The following is a 22,658-nucleotide window of genomic DNA, read 5'->3' on the forward strand; positions in this document are numbered from 1 at the left end:
ACTTCCCATTTAAAAAGTGAATCTGCTAATGGTCCATCTCCCGGTTTCAGTCGCTTGAGAGTCCACCATGTTTTGTACAATTGATGAAACACAGGGACTGCTTCAGTAATACAATGTAATAACTGGAATGTTGCTAGGGCATTTTGGAGCCATTCGCACCTCGAAGAACCGGCGATTTTAACCGCAGACAGACTGTTTGCAAGTGCTAGAGGAGGATAAAGCAAGGGGCCCTAATACCGTACCGTTCCTAATTTAATCCCCGCCGCAAGAAATTTACGGTTTCCAGAACTGGTAACAAGTGTTTAGCTGGGCGTACATGCGTGAGCTCTGTCCATTAAATTGTTGAAAGAGTTTGTTGCGTGGAGTACGTGTAGCTTGCGTGTACGAAGAAATTAATTTTTCTTTATTTTTATTTTTTTTATTGCTAGGGTGAGTTGATGGAGCAGTCAAATTAAAGGCCTGCATTTCCTGGAGCACTGATTTGTGTTCAAATATTGGGCAGTATTTCAGTCGTCTTTTGCAGTTTCTTGTGTGTAATAGTTATAGTGCACTGTTTAGCGTATGTTGCTGTAGCGGCCAATACAATAAATCTGTGGATGTTCGTAATTTTGTCCCCCGTGCAGATCCTATTTCCGTCTCGGGAATGAAATTTGGAACTGTAACTAAACACTGATTTTATTTCCTATTTATGGAGATTACTTTACTTTTTTGATACGGAAAAACGGAAAGGAGAGAAATGGATTCGTTGTACGAAAGACTTAGTTAATCGACAAATGTGCTGTTTATGTACACAAAAATAAACGTTCTTGTGGCGTTCTGAAGGCTGAAGAAACTTCAAAATGTTGTTCGTTCATAGCATCTAAGTGATTCGTGGTAGTGAAATTACCTGGCAATGTTGGAAAGGAAAAATACATTCAAATTGGTTTCACATAATGGAAATTTACTGGCGCACGAAATTACGAATACTTCTTTTTTTATTTCTGTTTTTTCAGCATTAACGTCTACGGCGAATATTGACTTACGTATGTTAGTACAGTTTAACTGTAACTTGTCTTCAAGTGGTGCAGAAATTCAGTAATATAGCCTTTTTCGTAACCTTTCAGGACACATACGAGTCGTAATGTAGAGTAAGATGACGAAATTTGGGCCCCCTACGTTAGCTTCAACAAAGTTCGTTGATTCTGGTATCAGTGACGTCAGACTGCACCGGTAGTCCAGAGTTTTCTAGAATCTAGTATTCTCTGATCCACACTACTTCCCTTCAAAGATTTGGATGTAGACAAGAAGCCGAATGGTAGTAATGGACATAACTTTTCCGAAACGAAACGCTTAGCGTTATTAAGCTGGACATCAGTTTTGTTTACATTAGCCCTGTTCAGTCGTGTCAGTGCACGGCACTCCGCCGCAAAGTACACCAAGCCCAGTGAGAAACCCGCAGAGTTGGCTCCTTATTGTGCTCAAGGCGTGTGTCATCAGTTACAGGCTTCCAGAGCTCTATTGGGTTGTTTTCCTTAAGAAGGAAACAAATGGTTCAAATGGCTCTGAGCACTATGCGAGTTAACTGCTGAGGTCATCAGTGGCCTAGAACTTTGAACTAATTAAACCTAACTAACCTAAGGACATCACACACATCCATGCCCGGGGCAGGATTCGAACCTGCGACCGTAGCGGTCGCTCGGCTCCAGAATGTAGTGACCAGAACCGCACGGCCACTCCGTCCGGCAAGAAGGAAACATGTCTCTTCATAGCACCATTAGGCCGAAGCCTCCATTTTCTGAAGTACTCTACCAGTACACATAAATCAGATATCAGGATTTCTTCCATGATTTCTAAGCGAGTGTGCCTTGTTACTATGGTCCAATCGTCAGTATAAGCAAATGTCTGAAACACAGTTTTCGGTTGGAGGCGGTGTACTAACTGTTTGAGGTGCTCGTTTTCCAATCGAATTGCCAGATCTGAGAGTCTTTTGACAGTTCTTCGACTGCTGGAGGGGATTGTTTAGTGGTATAGAATCTGCTGTCGACGCTTATGTAGACTGACAGTACGTCTGTGATAGTCTATGCAATTAATTCGTGGCGGACAATAAACGTTTCCAAGTAAATCGGGCGGTATGTGGTGCAATTTGCCTAGCGCGCCGTACGTTGACAAGAGTACGTGAATGCTCTCCGTGGCCGCATGGGTGATCGGCGCGACGAGAAGACACGGTTCACCAGTTTTACGTGATTCTTCCAGTTCACTTTGCACCAAAATGATCATCATAGATACACTACTGTCGTCACTATTTACAGTTGCTTACCACCAATAGCTTAATTGAACAGTGAGGTACATCGGCTTTATAGGGGGCAGTCAAATGAAAACCGAACACCCACCATAACCGGACCATGGACTGGTTCCATATAAAAATAATGACTACACGCGTTACAACAATCATCTCACTGCGACACAGGAACACGAATTCCTGTTGGGCAAAATGCGATCGGAATTTGAGCGTCTTGTCTCCCACTGCAATAAACGTCTTAACGCATGTGGTGATTACTTTTGAATGGAACCATACCAGAGTCCCGTTGTGGCGGGTGGTGGGTTTTCATTTGAGTACCCCTCATATTGCTGCGCAGTCCTACGTTTATTTGAGTACCAGCTACCAGTCGCTCAATAACGCATGGAACCTTTGCAACTCTTCTAGCATTTCACTGGCGTATTGCCTGGCTTGTCAGCTATCCTACGTACAACAGCGTCATCCACAAACAGCCTCGCAGAGCTGCTTATGCCATCCAAGAGATCATTTACATACATATGATTCTCTAAGACTCAATTTGGTCCTTTTCAAGTCTTAAAATTTTTACCTTCTTGAGGACGACATGTTTAGCTCCGTCTTCTATGACATCCCGAATCTAGTCACAAATTTGGACAAGTATTTCAAGCACCAATGTACATAAAAGCATTTACGCATCACTCCTAGAGATCGTCCCAAGTAAAGTTTACAGAGTTTTCTTGAAATTGTGTAGTATAATTTTAAATCGGTAAATCCAGTCATATTTGTATATCGCTGCAAGTGAAAAGATACCAGGATTCGAGGGTCGTCTGAGGTTGTAATAATTTCTGCATTCTTACCTGTCTCGTTCTGCATCATCATGGTAGTAGCCGAACTCGGTTTCTCTCGTCAGCAGAATCTCCGATCACATCCCACCCTCTTCTGCCCCCTGCCCCCTCCTCCGACCCACTTCGTAGATTACTGGAGTACTGCACACACTTTTATGTCTCTAGCAATCACATTTAGTCTTCTGCTTGTTCTCAGTAGGACAGCATCAGACTTATAAATCATTTTCTGTTTACCTGCGCCCGCAGCTCTGAAATATTTTGGAAACGAGAACGTTTTCCACCTACCTTGACAATTACTAGATGTCTTCCTTCACCAAAGCGATTTCGGCATATAGCGTCATTCCAAACGGAAAGCTTAATTTGAGGTGTGTCAATGCGTGATCGAACCTTCAAGAAGACCCTATCCTCGCGTCAGCTTTGTTTGTACATTCTATACGTGTAACAAGAGAGGAGACTCCGCCATTTACATAACAGGTATACATGAGAAGTACATGTTCCTCAGTACTGTAACACACGCATAGTTTTGCGCTTTTCTCTTAAGTATCTCTTAGTAACCCATGATGTTGCCTTGGACACAGCCATACATCAGTTTAACAGTTATTTTCTTTGTTGGTATTAAAATCATGCAGAGGTGCCATCACTGGGCGTGCTATTTTCAATATGCTGTGATGGTCCTAAAAATATAATAAGTAGGACTGATTCCGTTATTGAGGCACTATTTATCGAAACGTATTAGTGCGTGTCCGTTTTTTCAGCCTCGTACTGTGTACATCATATACTGTAGAAGATGTGTGTTTTGTGTCTTTATTGTACAGATATTAAATTTTTCTATGACGCAGACACGAGAGAATCAATTAAGGTCGTTAAACGCAGCGGCAATGGAAGAGCAATTATCTACAAAAGCTGACACAACGGATAGGAGACTGATCAGTCAAATTTATGTACTTAAGGGATATTTTCAGTTAATGATGATCACAGTCGAATTAGTACTCAGATGAATTCTTACACGTCTGCATTCCTTCCTCCCACTATCCATAACTTTTCTGCGCGTCTTTTCGCGAAGCACGAGAACACGTTTTACTAAAGCAAAGAAAGTCTAGCTTGCCCCGATATGAAGAAGCTGCAACTTACACTAGCCCCAGTATTGACCCAAGTAATCTATTAACAAACACATTCTGAATGAGGAAGTAACTAAAAATTAATGGAGCAGGACACACAATAATCACGCAACGGAAAATTAGCAAGCAAGTCCAGTGAACTTGTAAAATAATTCAGAGAATCCTAAAATGTTTGAACATCCATGATGTATCAAGATGGGCTAGAAAAGAACGCCAAAAATTATTATATTCGTAATTGGCTGTGCAACACTGCATAGTTATAGAAACATGTACAGCATCTGCGTCAGAACTTACCTTAATTATTCCTAGAAAATGCCAGGGAAGAACGGGAATATGCAATATTTACAATAGGGAATGCTTATTCTTGACGCAAAGTGTAGCATGAAAGTTACCAAATGGATGCATTATCGGGGATATGGCTGCGTTTTGCAGAACGTTATTTGTAATTGCTACAGAATTAAAGTTCTGTTCATACAGTAAATATCAAATCTGTGGCCAAGGAAATACAAATGAAAGAACCTATGCAATTTCTACGCGGTATAATCAATCCAAGAACAATTTGACAGGGAGGACGTAGCCTCCTACAACACATAGGCACAGCAAATGTGGCAAAGTCCATAGGCAGTACAAAATAGTTAATGAATTAAAAGGAAACGATTTGTGACTGATAACTACTCTTTCGACTGAACAACTGAATTTGGATTCTGTACGACAGTTAACAACTAGAGACCTCATTACGACAATGAATTAGTAACGGCAAGGGGAACATACCTCGGCTCGCGACAAGCATGGTTACAAGCGTACTTAAATCCGTGAAAATCCCTACGAGTAAGTCGCGTACCTTATGGAATAACTTCGTTGATAGGTAATGCCTACAGACATTTCCAGTAATTAGAAGAGTATTATCGAAACTGCAAGCCTGCAACCCCGCATTCAACACGCCGCCAAGAACAAGCAAATATCCATGCCACCCTGAGACACCAGGGTACTTTGAAATTTTCTCCGACCGCGTGTTTGCGTACCGACTACAACGCTCATTCACTAAAGCACCACAAACGTGTCACCAAGATTCCACTACACCTTACAAAGAGGATACTTCAACAATATCGGCTTCCTGTAGTCGATACTTGTAGAGAACATTTAACATAGTTTTAGCAACAACTAGTTCAGCCGATATTCGATCTTCTTTGGTCTCTATTTCGTTAACATTATTAATTTATCTTGCGCGTGAGACTAATGAAAGAAATAGACTTTGTAACCGTAACGATAAAACTAATTGCGTTGATAATTGGATTCAAACTTAGTCCTTACAAGCACAGTAGTTTTTGTAATCAGGCGCCTAACGAAACAGTGATGTAATTGCAGAATGAAAATTTCACTCTGCACCGGAGTGTGCGCTGATATGAAACTTCCTGGCAGATTAAAACTGTGTGCCGGATCGAGACTCGAACTCGGGACCTTTGCCTTTCGCGGACAAGTGCTGTACCAATTGAGCTACCCATGCACGACTCACGCCCCGCCCTCACAGCTTCAATTCTGCCAGTATCTCGTCTCCTACCTTCCAAACTTCACAGAAGCTCTTCTGGAAACATCCCCCAGGCTGTGGCTAAGCCATGTCTCCGCAATATCCTTTCTTCCAGGAGTACTAGTTCTGCAAGGTTCGCAGAAGAGCGTCTGTGAAGTTTGGATGATAGGAGACGAGATACTGGCGGAAGTAAAACTGTGAGAGTGGGGCGTGAGTCGTGCTTGGGTAGCTCAGATGGTAGACGGCACAGTAGCTCAGCGTGTTCGATCAGAGGGTTAGTACCCTCTGTAATAAAAAAACTGAGTTAATCAATCAACAACGAACTTAAAAACGGGTGTCTTACGACGTCCGCCCCGAGCAGATGCAACGAACGAAAGCGAAAAAAAAAAGAAAAAGAAAAATAAAAAGAAAAGAAATGGTAGAGCACTTGCCCGCGAAAGGCAAAGGTCCCGAGTTCTAGTCTCGGTCCGACACACAGTTTTAATCTTCCAGGAAGTTTCACTGATGTAATTCATTATTTTATCATGTTAAAATTCACAAAATTGTTAGGTAAACTTTACACAAACTTCAGTTTTACAATGGTCAAGTGCTCGACTAAGCTGGTGGTGTAATAGGGCCAGTAAATGGAGACCAACAGAGATCGAATGTGGGAAATAATTTGTGAAGTCGAAAATTTTTTACGGACGTAATAGGGAGTGTCATGAACAACATACTAGATACCTTTAGTTCTTGGAGCTGTGTGTGGAAGGAGGGGTGCACTTGAAGGTCGCTTTTGTACCTTTTTCTCTAATAACTCGAAAACTATGGCCTCTAGTGAGAACGTATCACAGTACAAAATTTAACTACATTAAATATCTGACGAAAAGGTTCCGTTCATTTTTTCTGTAGGACTAATAATTTGCATGTAGCAAGTAGGAGGATATCAAAATCTCGGCCGGCCGGAGTGGCCGTGCGGTTCTAGGCGCTACAGTCTGGAACCGAGCGACCGCTACGGTCGCAGGTTCGAATCCTGCCTCGGGAATGGATGTGTCTGACGTCCTTGGGTTAGTTAGGTTTAATTAGTTCTAAGTTCTAGGCGACTGATGACCTCAGAAGTTAAGTCGCATAGTGCTCAGAGCCATTTTTTTTTTAAATCTCGTGTGCAGTATTTGAAGGCGTTGCGGATTGCATAATACCCGCCGGTAGGGGCAGCTGATTCACCTGTCAGACGTAGAAGAAAGATTTTCGCTTATAGCTTTCGACCTGGTCGTTTCAGGACCAGTCCCCGTCTCCTCATATTGGTATATTTACCTTCTCTCTCACCCCTGAAAGTTTATATCGTTATCAGTGAATCACGAGGTATACTTTCGTTATCGCATTATGTGGGTGCAGCGGCACAACGCATCATTCAATGCCGCCGTGGGCATCAGTCATAAAGTTTTGGTTCTTCACTGTAGTTACAACTTTAGGTGAAACTTACGAGTACCGCAGATGGGTTTTGTGCTGCGAACGGAGAAGGAAGGCGCTGCTGAGGATAATGGCTGACGCGTTAGACGCGTTCTCCGTAACGTAAAGTGTGCCGAACTCCTGCGCAGCGTAATCGGGACTTGTTAGCGCGCGCGCGGTATCTCTCCGGCACACGCTTGCGCCGCACGGTGCACCTCCTACGCCCTCTTTACAACTTTTTTTTTTCTTTTTACCTACGGCTCCGCGCCACGCCAGGACCGCGTGTGTTCGAGTCGTAACTAGAGATACGGCTAGCGCGGGAAGGGGTTGGGGTTTATGTGCACGGGCGGTTTGTTCTCTTGCGCCCCCCGCTGTTTCAAAACACGGCCCGCGCTCCCTGGCCGTTTCCCTCGTCCCTAGTTTTATACCCGCACTTCCTCCTCCGCCTCCTGCGCGGCGCCGCGTCGCGTTCTCGGCTCCAGCCGACGCGGCCGCGAGTCGCCCGCCCAGCAGCGTATGCAGGCGGCTGCGACAGTTCCTGCGGACGCGCCGCTGCCTGCACGCGCGCCCCTGCTCAGCTGTTGGCCGCGCCTGCGACCGGGACACGAGTGGCGCGCGTTAACGCGGGCCCGCGAGCAACAAGTTGCTGGCTGCTTCGCTAGTGTGCGGCTGTGTATTAGTGCGTGTCGCTGTGTGCGTGGACGCTCAACTCGGGTGAGTAGAAAGTGTGCTCGTATGGAATGTCGGCTCTGACCTGTGGTGATGTGACGTAGCATTTGACGACATACATGTGCCAAGTGAGGTATTGTGCTGAGTCTGGCCTTTGAACTACTATTTTAGACAGGGGTTTTTAGTGCGTTTCTTGGTGGTTGGTTGTTGCTTTTTTGTTTCTATGGTCGGCCAACAACTGTTACACTCGATGTGATTTCAATCCCTTTTTCCTGGTCTCTGTGTCCTCCTTGTCCTGTGTGGTCTCTTGTCGTCTCCATTGTTTGTTATTATTCTTTGTAGGTGTTTCAAGTTCGTACAAAAAGGACCCGATGGCCCTAGTAGTCTGGTTCCTTCAGTCCTACCAACCAACCAACCAACCAACCAACCATGACACTGGCAATGTTTAGTCTCATTTCCCTACCGTGGGCCAACACCTGGGTTAGGTTAGAGAACCGCCATTTGATCTCGACTTGGTAAAGGAACGAATGTGAATACGAAATTTACTTAGTGATCTATAGGGTAGCCTGAGGCTAGGTTATGTTATTGACGTCAAAGAATGTTGATACGAAATCTAAGTTCTGGTGACTTACTGCTGGTCGACGGCGGTGGCCACGCGATTCTAGGCGCTGCAGTCCGGAACCGCGTGACTGCTACGGTCGCAGGTTCGAATCCTGCCTCTGGCATGGATGTGTGTGATGTCCTTAGGTTAGTTAGGTTTAAGTAGTTCTAAGTTCTAGGGGACTGATGACCTCAGATGTTAAGCCCCATAGTGCTCAGAGCCATTTGACTTACGAAAGTAATTACGAAAACTTAATTGCGGTGGGTGCAGGTATTTAAAATAGGGCGAGGTCTAGGTTACGCCGAAAGGTGACAATTTACCCCTGACTTGACGACAAATAACTTGACTACGAAATACCAATTGAAATACCAATTGTGGTTTCTTAATGATACGTAGCGATGCAGAAAGTCTAGGTTACATTGGAAGGTGGCAGTTTCTTTGTGAAATAACGAACATAATAGGAATTGTTAATACGGGTGAAATAACGATCTGCATCATAGCTCGATGTCTAGGTCTCGTCGAAAAGTGACAGTTCTGTTGTGACCTGGGGGGGGGGGGGGGGGGGTTGTTTGGGGGAAGAGACCAAACTGCGAGGTCATCGGTCTCATCGGATTAGGGAAGGACGGGGAAGGAATTCGGCCGTGCCCTTTCAAAGGTACCATCCCGGCATTTGCCTGGAGAGATTTAGGGAAATTACGGAAAACCTAAATCAGGATGGCCGGACGCGGGATTGAACCGTCGTCCACCCGAATGCGAGTCCAGTGTGCTAACCACTGCGCCACATCGCTCGGTGTTGTGACCTGGCGTACTAGACGAATATGATTACAAAATCTTAAATGTGGTGACATACTGATGCGTAACGTTGCCCGAGGTCTGGGTTAGCTAGAAAGGTGACATTTTATGGCTTGAGAGTCAACAAATGTCGACGCGAAAGTCTAACGTGTGGTGACGTACGGTGCACAGTATACACCGAATTCTAGGGTATGTCGGTGACGATTTGGTTCTGACTTGGTGACGACAAAGAGTGTGAACAAAAAATCTCGAGTCTGGTGACTTACCTCATATACAGAAGAGCCCGAGGTCTAGGATAGTCTGAAAGGTGACATTTTGGTTGTGTCTTTGCGAAATAAACGACTGTGAAAGTGAAATCTTAATTGTGGTGACGTACTCATATTTAGTGTAACCCGCGGTCTAGGTTACTCTGAAAGGTAATGGTTTTGGCTGTGACTCGACGACGACCAATAATGTGAATACGAAATCTTACTTCTGGTGACAGACTGATACATAGCGTACTCCGAGGTCTAGGTTCGGTTGGAATGTGGCAGCTTAGTTGTATGTTTGCCATATCGACGATGTGACTACCAAATCTTAAGTGCGGTGGTGTACAGATATATGGTGTAGGCCGAGGTCTAATTTACGCCTTGAAGGTGACGATTAGCCCGTGACTTGACGACGACAAATAACGTGAATAAGGTATCTTAATTCTGGTGACGTATGTAGCGCAGCCTGAGGTCTAGATTAGTTTGGAAGATGGCAGTCTCATAGTTTCCTTGCGAAATAAACGAATGTTAACTCGAGATATTAATCTTGGTGACACAGTGATCTGCAGCTCAATCCGAGGTCTAGGTTACGTTGTAAGCTGACAGTTCGGTTGTGACTCTGCTTAGTGAACGAACGTGAATGCCAAATCTTAATTCTCGTGGAGTGCTGATCGATGCTTTAGCCGGAGATCTAAATAGGTTGGAGGGTACCAATGTGGTTATGACTTCGTGAAGTCAATGATTACGAATAAGCAATTTTCATTCTGGCGACCTTCTGATCAGAATCAGGATCTGATCTGGATTAGGTCGGAAGGTGGCAGTTTGGATGTGTCTTGGCGAAATACATGAATGCAAATACGACATCTCACTTTTTGTGATTTATGTGTCGTATCCCGTGGTCTAGTTTCGGTAGGAAGGTGACTGCTTGGTTGCGACTTGGGGATGTCAACCAAGGAAGCCCAAAATATGAAATCTTAATTATGGGGACATACCGATCTGTAGCATAGTCTGAGGGCTAGATCTAGAATTTCGATGAGTCTCCTGTGTCCGCCATTGTTATGATGTCATGGGTCAAAGTAAACGGTTGGTATAAACATGTTCAGTGTATCCCTGAACTGCGGTACATTTTACCTTGCCACCATGTCAGCCTTAGGCATATTTGTCACGTCATTCAACACACACAGAAAAGAAGCGTAAACGGTATATCTTGCGGGGAAAGTTGTTGTGAATATGTGAGCGCCGACTCAATAAGAAGGAGACTGCTACCATTTCTTACGAACTATTTCAAAGAAACTGCTTTCTATAGGGTATCTTTCACGAGTTCTATCGTCAAAAATCATGGTGTAATGTTTTGTGAAAGGAACGAAGGCAGACATTTGTGATCTCAAGTGAATCCCACTTTGAAGACGACCCCCTCTAACTTATGTCGTAAGTTCACAAATTTACAGCAACAGTCTCAATTCCTTTTGCCACATCTTGTTCACGATGTGTTTTGTTGTTGTACGTATATTGTTGAAGACGTTGCACGTCATTAACAGTATCGTGGTAAATACAGCTAGTTGTCAAGTAACAACTCCCCTACATGTTTTAATAATTTTTACTGATTAGGCCAGTGTGTTATGAACGTTGTCAAAATGTGCTTCTTCTTTCTGAATAGGTATTGTATTTTACTTCCAACTGGAAATAACTCATTGATTGCGCCCTCGGCCAGGTGGTGGTGTACGTACTTTCTTGAACTTGTATCCTTACGAAACTGAGACACTTTCCATATTGCTTTTCTTCTTGTTTCTACAACATTTTTTAAAGAGCTGTCTAGCATTTTCACAAAACCTCCACAGTAAGTGCAAATTATTTATCAAGATGTCAATCTTACTAGTCCATGTACATTATAGCTCGATATAAAAATACATCAAGAGCTTCAGTGACAGGGTTTTAACTGTGTTGTTACGTAGTCCTTATCGCATTCTGGTAATCCTAAATAACAAAGTGGGTTAAGAATCTAACCCCTCAAGCCCCCCTTCCTTCTCGGCCCTACATACATAAACTGCTCTGACTTGACTTCGTTTGAGAGAAGTATTGAACTGTGATCTTGCCGAAACGATGTTACAATTTCTCTTGTTACCTCGAGACTTTGGTAGGTTAAAGTTTAGACGGTTGTATCAGGGCATAACTTACCGTCGACAAGTTGTTTGTTGTTGTGGTCTTCAGTCCTGAGACTGGTTTGATGCAGCTCTCCATGCTACTCCATCCTGTGCAAGCTTTTTCATCTCCCAGTACCTACTGCAACCTACATCCTTCTGAATCTGCTTAGTGTATTCATCTCTTGGTCTCCCACTACGATTTTTACCCTCCACGCTGCCCTCCAATATTAAATTGGTGATCCCTTGATGCCTCAGAACATGTCCTACCAACCGATCCCTTCTTCTGGTCAAGTTGCGCCACAAACTTCTCTTCTACCCAATCCTATTCAATACTTCCTCATTAGTTATGTGATCTATCCATCTAATCTTCAGCATTCTTCTGTAGCACCACATTTCGAAAGCTTCTATTCTCTTCTTGTCCAAACTATTTATCGTCCATGTTTCACTTCCATACATGGCTACACTCCATACAAATACTTTCAGAAATGACTTCCTGACACTTAAATCAATACTGGATGTTAACAAATTTCTCTTCTTCAGAAACGCTTTCCTTGCCATTGCCAGCCTAAATTTTATATCCTCTCTACTTCGGCCATCATCAGTTATTTTGCTCCCCAAATAGCAAAACTCCTTTACTACTTTAAGTGCCTCATTTCCTAATCTAATTCCCTCAGCATCACCCGACTTAATTAGACTACATTCCATTATCCTTGTTTTGCTTTTGTTGATGTTCATATTATATCCTCCTTTCAAGACACTGTCCATTCCATTCAACTGCTCTTCCAAGTCCTTTGCTGTCTCTGACAGAATTACAATGACATCGGCGAACCTCAAAGTTTTTATTTATTCTGCATGAATTTTAATACCTACTCCGAATTTTTCTTTTGTTTCCTTTACTGCTTGCTCAATATACAGATTGAACAACATCGGGGAGAGGCTACAACCCTGTCTTACTCCCTTCCCAATCAGTGCTTCCCTTTCATGTCCCTCGACTCTTATAACTGCCATCTGGTTTCTGTACAAATTGTAAATAGCCTTTCGCTCCCTGTATTTTACCCATGCCACCTTTAGAATTTGAAAGAGAGTATTCCAGTCAACATTGTCAAAAGCTTTCTCTAAGTCTAGAAATGCTAGAAACGTAGGTTTGCCTTTCCTTAATCTTTCTTCTAAGATAAGTCGTAAGGTCAGTATTGCCTCACGTGTTCCAGTGTTTCTACGGAATCCAAACTGATCTTCCCCGAGGTTGGCTTCTACTAGTTTTTCCATTCGTCTGTAAAGAATTCGTGTTAGTATTTTGCAGCTGTGACTTATTAAGCTGATAGTTCGGTAATTTTCACATCTGTCAACACCTGCTTTCTTTGGGATTGGAATTATTATATTCTTCTTGAAGTCTGATGGTATTTCGCCTGTCTCATACATCTTGCTCACCAGATGGTAGAGTTTTGTCAGGACTGGCTCTCCCAAGGCCGTCAGTAGTTTAATGGAATGTTGTCTACTCCCGGGGCCTTGTTTCGACTCAGGTCTTTCAGTGCTTTGTCAAACTCTTCACGCAGTATCGTATCTCCCATTTCATCTTCATCTACATCCTCTTCCATTTCCATAATATTGTCCTCAAGTACATCGCCCTTGTATAGACCCTCTATATACTCCTTCCACCTTTCTGCTTTCCCTTCTTTGCTTAGAACTGGGTTTCCATTTGAGCTCTTGATATTCATACAAGTCGTTCTCTTATCTCCAAAGGTCTCTTTAATTTTCCTGTAGGCAGTATCTATCTTATCCCTAGTGAGATAGGCCTCTACATCCTTACATTTGTCCTCTAGCCATCCCTGCTTAGCCATTTTGCACTTCCTGTCGATCTCATTTTTGAGACGTTTGTATTCCTTTTTGCCTGTTTCACTTACTGCATTTTTATATTTTCTCCTTTCATCAATTAAATTCAATATTTCTTCTGTTACCCAAGGATTTCTACTAGCCCTCGTCTTTTTACCTACTTGATCCTCTGCTGCTTTAACTACTTCATCCCTCAAAGCTACCCATTCTTCTTCTACTGTATTTATTTTCCCCATTCCTGTCAATTGCTCCCTTATGCTCTCCCTGAATCTCTGTACAACCTCTGGTTCTTTTAGTTTATCCAGGTCCCATCTCCTTAAATTCCCACCTTTTTGCAGTTTCTTCAGTTTTAATCTACAGGTCATAACCAATAGATTGTGGTCAGAGTCCACATCTGCCCCTGGAAATGTCTTACAACTTAAAACCTGGTTCCTAAATCTCTGTCTTACCATTATATAATCTATCTGATACCTTTTAGTATCTCCAGGGTTCTTCCATGTATACAACCTTCTTTCATGATTCTTAAACCAAGTGTTAGCTATGATTAAGTTATGCTCTGTGCAAAATTCTACCAGGCGGCTTCCTCTTTCATTTCTGTCCCCCAATCCATATTCACCTACTATGTTTCCTTCTCTCCCTTTTCCTACACTCGAATTCCAGTCACCCATGACTATTAAATTTTCGTCTCCCTTCACAATCTGAATAATTTCTTTTATTTCATCATACATTTCTTCAATTTCTTCGTCATCTGCAGAGCTAGTTGGCATATAAACTTGTACTACTGTAGTAGGTGTGGGCTTCGTATCTATCTTGGCCACAATAATGCGTTCACTATGCTGTTTGTAGTAGCTTACCCGCATTCCTATTTTCCTATTCATTATTAAACCTACTCCTGCATTACCCCTATTTGATTTTGTGTTTATAAACCTGTAGTCACCTGACCAGAAGTCTTGTTCCTCCTGCCACCGAACTTCACTAATTCCCACTATATCTAACTTCAACCTATCCATTTCCCTTTTTAAATTTTCTAACCTACCTGCCCGATTAAGGGATCTGACATTCCACGCTCCGATCCGTAGAACGCCAGTTTTCTTTCTCCTGATAGCGACATCATCTTGAGTAGTCCCCTCCCGGAGATCCGAATGGGGGACTATTTTACCTCCGGAATATTTTACCCAAGAGGACGCCATCATCATGTAATCATACAGTAAAGCTGCATGCCCTCGGGAAAAATTACGGCTGTAGTTTCCCCTTGCTTTCAGCCGTTCGCAGTACCGGCGCGGCAATGCCGTTTTGGTTATTGTTACAAGGCCAGCTCAGTCAATCATCCAGACTGTTGCCCTTGCAACTACTGAAAAGGCTGCTGCCCCTCTTCAGGAACCACACGTTTGTCTGGCCTCTCAACAGATACCCCTCCGTTGTGGTTGCACCTACGGTACGGCTATCTGTATCGCTGAGGCACGCAAGCCTCCCCACCAACGGCAAGGTCCATGGAGTACAAGCTCCGATGAGGAAAGAATCCGGTGAGGAATCGACCATGCCTCTTCAAGGGAACTACCCAGGAATTTTTCGTAAACAATATAGAAAAGCCACAGACTGTGCAATTCTAGATGGGGCTTTGAACGGCTGTGGTCCCAAATCAGATTCCAGCTTCTCACTAATGTGCTACTTCGATCGGCACAAGTGACAATTAGTCTTCGTTTCAACGTAATGTATCGTGTTGCACCAGTCTTACATGGAAAGCCAATATCTATGGTTCAATAAAACTGCTGTGTTGTATACTTATGTGAAAAGAGCAGGTAATTCATCGGACTACCGTAACCAACAACAGTTTTGCTGAGTGAGTTCCCCGTCTCATCGCCAGTACTCCATAGTCATTCTTGCCAGTGACGTATTTCATATAAAACTGAGGCCTGTTGGAGCAGTTTACGTCAAACAGTGATCTCCATCTGTGACGGGCAGCACTGGAGATAACAAAAATGGCTCTGAGCACTATGGGACTTAACATCTATGGTCATCAGTCCCCTAGAACTTAGAACTACTTAAACCTTACTAACCTAAGGACATCACACACATCCATGCCCGAGGCAGGATTCGAACCTGCGACCGTAGCAGTCGCGCGGCTCCGGACTGGAGATAACACATCAGTAGCAGCTTTCAAGGGTCACGCATTAGACAATACGTTCATGAGGACTGGCAAGCATGACGCTATCGTTGACAGGCCGTTAACCCGTTTGTCTCCTTTCTAGGGACTGGATGCTGTTATGCGTAGTGACTGGTGGTCATTCGCGCTACGAATGTTGCACTTACTAGATCTCGCAAACTGTTTCATATTTTTAAATCTTGTGTGTAGTACCTGCACCATGAGACCTAACACCCACGAAAAGATTCCCACGCCACCATTTTTACGATGGTGAATTAATCGCAATTCCTCTTTCCCTTTGGCTTAACGTTAATGCGTCGATAAAGTCACAAAAATCTCAAATTTTACCCCTTTCTTCCTCTTCGTCATTATTATTTTGTGATTAACTACAGCATTTTGTAGACTGGTATTAGAGGGTGCGTTACTAATGCAGCAACAGTGTCGTCTTACGTATGATATTGGGCATTGTAAAAAATGGTATGTCTACTGTTAATCGGAGACGATTCATTCCACAGCCGCTGCCCATGTTGATACTTCCAAAAACTGACGTCATCTTGCTTTCCTTGATCGTAACTTATGTTACATCCCCTCCCATTTTTTTACTAGTCTTCGTTCCGAAATCAAAGATGTTTCATTGGAAAAGCTTCTTAAAGTTATGGGTCTACGTACAACATACGGTTTGTTGCTATATTCTTGCTCCGAACGGTGTTTTTGCAGCCGTGTTAGTGTCGATGGATAAAAATGTGGGACCCAATATTCAACCCTGTACCAATAGTAGAAAACTTGAAGAAATGGGAGACCAGTATCCAACAACACTCTCACGAAAAGAGCCACACAGTCATTTCACTAAAGTCTACTTTCAACTGTGATCGTGCGATATAATCTGTATTCTATAATGATTACGAGGATGAGTATGTCTCCTGTGTGGCTCTTTAGACAGCATAAGATGCTAATGAAAAATATCTCAAAGATTTCCTCTAACTGACGTTTTTTATTTGCCTATGCTCCAGTTCATATAATCCTTAGCAAAATGTCGGAGGATTAACATGCAAAAAATCGGGAGGGTAGAATAGTGTATTTGGAGGTAGAACGAGGAATTGGCCTAAGGTTTATAGCCTGGAAACATCAGCTGGCTGGTTTGAACGCGTGGCGTTTAATGCCAGAGTGAATCTGAACGCAACAAGTAGTTATCCTCCGACGCTCGCTTCTGATTGGTGAGTGATGCAGCACCCCGCTAGGAGACGCCGCAGATGGCTCGCAGCGCTGCAGGTGGCCGTTGCGGGAACTTCGTTGGTCGTAGGAGTTCAGCGGCGATCGCTGCTGCTGAAAAACAAGAGAGATAACATGCGACACTGTAGTACTATCAACTGAACAACTAATAACGATGAAATCACTTTATTCTTGGTTGAGTTTGTTCCATGTCTATAGTAGTCACAAGTAAAAACAGAGTGGCAGACTGGGACATAAACCGTAATAATTGCCTGTTGCGTGCTGTGATTAACCAGCTGAGCTATCCTATTGAGCTTAAGCTACCTCTATACTCCGTACGCCTCTTTGCTCTGTTTGGAGGAGGGTACTTCGCGTACTGCTGTCACTACCCCCTATTTCCTGTTCCAGTACAGAGTTTTGCGCGAGAAGAAAATGACTGTTTTGAAGCCTTCGTGTTGGTTCCAACCTCTCTAATATTGTCTTCGTGTTCTTTTCCTGAAACATACGTAGGAGGAAGTAATATATTGGTTGATTATTCTATGACCCTGTGCTCTCGGAGTTTTAACACTGAATCAAATCGTGATTGACGTGTGCGCGCTTGCTGTACTAATCTGTGACGAAACGCATTGCTCTTACTAGAATTTCCTCCATGTTGTTGTTGTGGTGGTGGTGGTTTTCAGAGACTGTTTTGATGCAAATCTCCATGCTACTCTACCATATGCAATCAACATCCTTCTGAATCTGCTTAGTGCATTCATCTCTTGGTCTCCCTCTACGATTTTTACCCTCCACGCTGCCCTCCAATGCTAAATTTGTGATCCCTTGATGCCTCAGAACATGTCCTACCAACCGATCCCTCCTTCTGGTAAAGTTGTGCCACAAATTCCTCTTCCCTCCAGTTCTATTCAGTACTTCCTCATTAATTATGTGATTTTCTCATCTAATCTTCAGCATTCTTCTGTTGTACCACATTTCGAAAGCTTCTATTCTCTTCTTTTCTAAACTGCTTATCTTCCACGTTTCACATCCATACATGGCTACATTCCATACAAATACTTTCGGAAAAGGCTTCCTGACAATTAAATCTATACTCGATGTTAACAAAATTCTCTTCTTCAGAAACGCTTTCCTTGCCATTGCCAGTCTACTTCGACCATCACCAGTCATTTTGCTGCCCAAATAGCAAAACTCAACTACTACTTTATGTGTCTAATTTCCTAATCTAATTCTCCCAGCGTCACCTGATTTAATTCGACTACATTCCATTATCCTAGGTTTGCTTTTGTTGATGGTCATCTTAAATCCTCCTTTAGAGACACTGTCCATTCCGTTCAGCTGCTCTTCCAGGTCCCAAGCCGTCTCTGACAGAATTACAATGTCATCGGCGAACCTCAAAGTTTTTATTTCTTCTCCATGGATTCTAATTCCTACTCAATATTTTTCTTTCCTTTCGTTTTCTTCTTGCTCAATATATAAATTGAATTACAACGGGAATAGGCTACAACCCTTTCTCACTCCCTTCCCAACCACTGCATCCCTTTCGTGTCCCTCGACTCTTATAACTGCCATCTGGTTTCTGTTCAAATTGTATTTTACCCTTGCCACCTTTAGAATTTGAAAGAGAGTATTCCAGTCAACATTGTCAAAAACTTTCTCTAAGTCTACAAATGCTAGAAACGTAGGTTTGCCTTCCTTTAATCTACCTTCTAAGGTAAGTCGTAGGGCCAGTATTGCCTCACGTGTTCCAAAATTTCTATGGAATCCAAACTGATCTTCCCCGAGGTTGGCTCCTTTCAGTTTTTCCATTCGCCTGTAGATTTCCTCCAGTCCTTTATCGATTCGTCTGGTACGGATCCCAGACTGACGAGCGATATGAAGTACTGATCGAACGAGTGTTCTGTAAGGTACCTCCTTTGTGGGTGGATTACATCCCTTGAAGATTATTCCAATGAATCTGCCTGGCACCTGCCTTATCTGCGATTAGTATTATGTGGCAGTAGCATCTAAAATCGCTCCGTAGGTACACTTCCAAATATTTAATGAATGTGACTGCCTCCGGTGATAGTTCTGCAAGTGTAATAAGTGACAATAGTATAAAAGTCTTTAGCTTGTTCATGTGCATTACGTTACATCCTTTTATTTTGAGGGCCAACTGCCAAAACCTGCACCAATTGTTGTTCCTCTGCAGGTCTTCCGGCATTTCGCTACAGTTTTCTAGGTTGCAAGTGCCCTGCATCCGACACTGTCATCCACAAAACGCCTCGTTTCCGATCTTAGCCAATGGATCATTCACACATTGTGTTTACAAGCAGTTTGAAAAGCTAGTAAAGGCGTTGCAGGGGAATTTTGTGCTGAGAAACTGTTGTTCAGAAAAAAATTCAATTCTTAGCACAGTTTCCAGGTTAATTAACATTGAAACTAGCCAAGCAGGCCGTCACACGCACCAATTCAAGCCACCCACCAGATAAAACTAATGACAGTTGTTCTCATAAAATGATGGCGCGCTAGACTGCCCAGCCTTTGGCTCGGGTTCGATCCTTATTACCATCCCGTGTCTGTATCTCTTGTTCGGTTCTAGGAAACCATATTGAGTCAACAGTGTTATTGGCTAACTTCAATGCTAATTAACTCGGAAACGTCGCAACGTATCGAATATTTTTCCTTAACAACTATTCCTCAGCACAGCCTACTCTGCAACACCCTTACAAACCTTTTCAGACGGTTTTTGCTCACTCGGCGTATATTGTGAAAGATAACGGTCCATCAACATACCTTTGCTTAAGCCCGAAAACTTCTACGTCTGAAGACTTCGCTCGGTTATGAGTAAAATGCTGTCTACCGTTTATTACGAAGTCTTAAATCCAATTACGAAGCTGGACTGATATACCGTACTCGAAATTTTTTCACTAGGCAGCTGTCCATATGTGTATCGAACACTTCCGGCAGTCAAATAATACTGCATCGAAACTAAAAGCTTTAACTTACAGCCACCACCTCTCCAATTATGAAAGGCAACAGTCTTTCGTTCCAGTTCCAGCTTTTCTCAGTCTTCCTACTGGCTACTCGACATTACTAAGAAAATTAAGGTATTGGGCGCACAATGGCGAATGTTCCATACCGCTGAGTTTACGGACACATTCAAATATTCTTGCTAGTAATTATAAAGAAAATAAAATAAGTTTATGGATTGGAATTAAAATTAGTGTGGACGCATATCAGTGATAAAGTTGACTGATGACATTGATATCCCTGATGAAAGTAAGGAAGAATTTCAGGACCTTTTGAATGAAATTATTATTCTGATTAGGAGAAAAAGTCAATTGAAAATAAACCGTAAATTAATGAGAGTGTGAGAAATGAGATTACGATAAATTTAAAATTAAAATTTGACAACGACGAAGTAGACGAAGTGAAGGAATTCTGTTGCTTTAGAAGCTAAATTACACATGACGAACAAAGCAAAGAGGCTATAAAAATGAGACTAGCACACGAAAATTAGGGCATTTCTAACCTAAAATGGCCCATTAGTGCAAAATATAGACCTTAATTTCAGTAATAAACTTCTGAGAATGTGCTTTTGAAACACAAAATTGTGCACAACTGAACCATAGGCTGAGGTAAAACCGGAAACGAAGAGAATCGAGTTGTTCACTATGTGATGCGCAGAAAGATGTTGAAAAATTACGCAAAGTAAAAGGACAAGAGGTGAGGCGATTCTCGGAAAAATCGGAGTAGAAAAAAACCAATGGAAAAAACACTGACAAGACGAAGAGACAGGTTGATAGAACATGTGTTGACATGTCAAAGATACCTTTCACGGTGCTAGACGAGACTGTAGAGGGTCAAAACTGTAGGAAAAGACGGAGTGGAATATATACAACAATTGTAGATGTTGGGTGCAAGTGCTAGTTGCAGGTGAAACTCCACCGCCAGCCCCTACCCACAAGAAAAGTACCTGCAAGAGGTCTCCGGCTTCCTTGTTCTATTGCAAGCGAGGAATCGCAATAAATAGTGCGCTATGCTTCTTGCAAGGCGAAACAACTTCTCGTCCGACGACCTTGTTTAGATTTTCAGTGGTATTCGTAAACCTGTACAGTGGCCACTAGGATTGTTCTTTCATGAAAATTGCTCCCGGTATCAAGCCTGTTGATCAAATGTTCAAATGTGTGTGAAATCTTATGGGACTTAACTGCTAAGGTCATCAGTCCCTAAACTTACTACGTAACCTAAATTATCTTAAGGACAAACACACACACACCCATGCCCGAGGGAGGACTCGAACCTCCGCCGGGATCAGCCGCACAGTCCATGACTGCAGCGCCGTAAGACCGCTCGGCTAATCCTGCGCGGCTCGCCTGTTGATCATTACCACGATATCGACATGACGTTATGCAGCAAACTTCCATCCAATTGAGATCCCTAAAAAATTGTAGTCTGCAGTCTCAACTTCTGCTCGATGACTGCCGCCATATTTTACGAATATGTTTGGAGAAAACCTCTTACAAGTTCTAAACCTCATGCAGTATATTGTGTTTAATAGTTTAGTGACAGAGTTGGCTAGAAACCACTTACTAATGCCCATGAAAATTTCATCCGTTTATCAGTTTTCAGCAAGGTACATCCAAAAATTTCTAAATTTTAAGCATAAATAGGTATGACTACACTGCAGTGCCGCTAGGTTACAATCCAAACAATATTTTTGAACCAATGTGCCTAGTAGCTGTGGACTAAATAGTTTGATTAGATAATTTACATTGGGAGTTTCCATGAGATTGCGGTTTTGCGATGGTCAACCTAAAAGAGCAGCCTTTCTGTATAAAAGTTAAAACAAAACCGCTGCAGGATATCTCCATATGTTACAGCGAGGTTTCGGAGACGATGAAGATCACGCAAACACTTAAGAATGGAAAGCGTTTCAAAAACAGGCGAAAAATCAGTGTATGGCGACGAACTTTCCAAACGGCCGTCAACCGGCATCACAACAGAAAATATTCAGAGATTGAGGAGTAAGATTCAACAGCATCATCGAAAACCAGCAGTGTCCTCGGCAACAGCTTGGAAATAAAGTACGGTACATGAGAAAGTATTCTACCACAAGAATTGGGCATGAAAAGGATGGCACGAAGCTTGTAACCCAAATGCTTTGGGATGGTCAGAAGCAACACTGAGTGCAGATTTGCAAGGCACTTCAAAACATTAAGTGCAGAGATGCATGGCACTTAAGAAAACTGCTCCAAGATGATCCGAACTTTCCACTGGTGACAGAAGTTGGTTTTATGAGGATGACACTGAAATCAAGCAGCAACCGTTTCAGTGGGAGAGTCCTTCTCTTGACCAAAAGAAGCTGAACGAGTCAAGAGTAATATTAAGGCCATGTTTCTGTGATGTTTTTTTAAAATGATGCTGCCGGCTGGTGTGGCCGTGCGTTTCTAGTCGCTTCAGTCTGGAACCGCGACCCGCTACGGTCGCAGGTTCGAATCCTGCCTCGGGCATGGATATGTGTGATGTCCTTAGATTGGTTAGGTTTAAGTAGTTCTAAGTTCTATGGGACCGATGACCACAGACGTTAAGTCCCATAGTGCTCAGAGCCATTTGAACCATTAAAATGTTGCTGCGGTTATTGATAAGGAATAGGTCCCTAATAGTCAAATGGCCAATAAAACGATTCGACGACGTTTGAAGAAAGACATGAAGAGTAAAAGTCAACAGAAGCGGCACACTAACGACTGGGTGCTCAGTGAGAGCGTATGAGCGCATACGACCTTGAGTGCTGAGAAATATTTTAGTAGAAAGAAGGTTATTTTTTCGAGACCCACCGTATTCACCATATTTAGCTCCTTGTGACTTCTTCCACTTCC

Source organism: Schistocerca serialis, chromosome 12 (assembly GCF_023864345.2).
Source record: "Schistocerca serialis cubense isolate TAMUIC-IGC-003099 chromosome 12, iqSchSeri2.2, whole genome shotgun sequence".
Taxonomy (NCBI): domain Eukaryota; kingdom Metazoa; phylum Arthropoda; class Insecta; order Orthoptera; family Acrididae; genus Schistocerca; species Schistocerca serialis.